Source organism: Mya arenaria, chromosome 2 (assembly GCF_026914265.1).
Source record: "Mya arenaria isolate MELC-2E11 chromosome 2, ASM2691426v1".
NCBI lineage: Eukaryota > Metazoa > Mollusca > Bivalvia > Myida > Myidae > Mya > Mya arenaria.
The window spans coordinates 33775863-33778292 of record NC_069123.1 but is presented as its reverse complement, the minus strand read 5'-3'; the positions used below and the strand labels follow the sequence as shown (position 1 = coordinate 33778292).

The 2430-nt window shown below is 36.6% G+C and overlaps 1 non-coding gene across 1 annotated transcript; it reads left to right on the top strand.

Annotated features, from left to right (window-relative positions):
* The first annotated feature begins 1254 nt into the window (after positions 1-1254).
* On the top strand, positions 1255-1336 carry Trnas-uga (transfer RNA serine (anticodon UGA)). The gene has a single exon. It is a non-coding gene; the product is annotated as a tRNA-Ser (tRNA).
* Positions 1337-2430: the final 1094 nt, after the last annotated feature.

Here is a 2430-nt window from a genome sequence, read left to right as displayed (position 1 = left end):
CTCATTGTAGGCCTTATTGTATCAAATGACATAATTATTCTTGATTTACAGGCTTATTGGTGGTAAACTCAGAGCATTTAACGCAAAGTGGTTGAACGACTTCCCGTGGTTGAGGTACTCGGTAAATATGGACTCCGTGATGTGTGCCCCTTGCGTGATCTTCGATACAAGGAAGACCAGATGTTTTTCCACGCTCCCTTTTAATGATTGGAAAAAATTCTCAGCCAATGTTAATCGTCATCATATAGACGAAGTCCACAGAAATTGTGTCGCTATGGCGGAAAATTTCGTTGATGTCATGAAAGGGAAGAAGGAGTCTATTGTCTGTAAGCTATCTTCGTTTACCAAGGACTTGGTAAAAAGAAATAGACATATTCTTGGACAGATAATAAGAGTTATTTTGTTGCTTACCAAACAAAACATACCCGTAAGAGGCCACACGGAAGAAAGGAGTAATTTTATGGCGGTTCTCCAATCCCACGCGTTAAACGATCCCATACTCGCAGATCACCTCCGAAACGGAAAAGAAAATGCCAAATACACATCGCCTGATATACAGAATGAGATTATTACGTTATGTGCCGATCACGTTCTTCAGTGTATCCTCACACAGTGTAAAGACAGCCTATCCCGGCATTCATCGTGTGCTGTCGATACTCTGTGTAATGCCAGCCACGTCTGCATCGTGTGAGCGCTCGTTTAGCTCAATGCGTCGCATAAAGGCGTACCTTCGCAGTACTATGACCGGTGAAAGGTTGTCTAACCTGGGCATATTAGACATTCACGTTCTTCAGTGTATCCTCACACAGTGTAAAGACAGCCTATCCCGGCATTCATCGTGTGCTGTCGATACTCTGTGTAATGCCAGCCACGTCTGCCTTCGCAGTACTATGACCGGTGAAAGGTTGTCTAACCTGGGCATATTACACATTCACCGAGAGGCAGACGTTGACATCGACACAATCATCAACAAATTCGCGTCTGCCAAATGCAGAAACATGGAATTTATTTAACTCTTACCGTAAATTATAAATTGGTAAATATTATGTGAAAGAAATTAAATATCGTAGTATAAGAATTAGGCGTTTTCAGAGTATTTTATTCTCAGGTTGTTTATGGCTGACAAAGGGGCAACCGCCCCTTTGATCCCCAATCGGGCCTTAAGTTCAAAAACGGCCAGCTACGCCCCTGAATATAATAACGCATTAATTCATTAAAAATCTTTCTTTTTATCCTTATGGTTACATATGTACAGCTGTGATGGCCGAGTGGTTAAGGCGTTGGACTTGAAATCCAATGGGGTCTCCCCGCGCAGGTTCGAACCCTGCTCGCAGCGAATATCTTTTACTTTATGAGAGTATCACGAAGGCAATTATATCAAACGTAAAGCATTAAAGCTGCACTCTCACAGATATACCATTTTTACAACTTTTTATTTTTTGTCTTGGAAAGAGCAAATTTTTGCATAAATATCTGCAATCCAGTGATATAAAATTGCTGACAAAAATTAGATCGCAGATTTTCATATTTCCGTTCAAAAATAAATGTTTTATGGCTTAAACCGTTACTAACGGTTTAAGAAAAATGCATAAAACATCCTTTTCTGAACTTAAATATAAAAATCTACGATCTAATTTTTCGTCAGCAGTTTTATATAACTGGTTTCCATGGGTTTTCGCAAAAATTGGCTCGTTCCCAGACAAAAAATAAAAAAAAGGTTTCCAAAAGTTCAATCTGTGAGAGTGCAGCTTTAAGTAAAGAAATGAAAGAAGTGTTATGAAGTGTATAAAAAATAATATTTTTAATGATTAATAAAACGAAATCCAAACATACACAACACAGAGGAAGATTTTGCCCTCAACATAATTCGAACCAGTTCTGGGTCTGCAATCAAAGACAGTGTCCATAACATGACGGTACACAGTTACTCTGAGAGGATATTTTGTTTGATATGAACAAAATTCAAAACTTATCATCACTGAAACATTTGAAAAAGTTGTGAAATAATGGTAAATAATGTCTCATTTGATTTTCATTTATCTCCGGTTGTGAGTTGAATACAAGTATACAAGTCAAAAAGTCTAGTTAAAGCTTACCATTGTTGCCATTGAAGTAAATATTTGGACAAGAACGTTAAAACAACAAGTTCGAAGAATTGTTTTGTTTTCTCAAAATGTTCTATAGAACAAGCTGTTCTATAACAAGCGATTAAAAGTTATTGCACTGTTCTAGAAAACAATTCTTAAACAGCATTAGAATATTTCAATTTATTCGATAAGCCTTAAATAAATGAAATACGTGTAAATTAAAGATTTGAAAAGGCTTTCATAATTTGTTATATCTTCTTCCAGCCCAATTGTATATTTTGATGTTTGTATATGACCTTTATTCTTTGTATGTTCTTTTCTATATCAAATATTTTTAAAATGA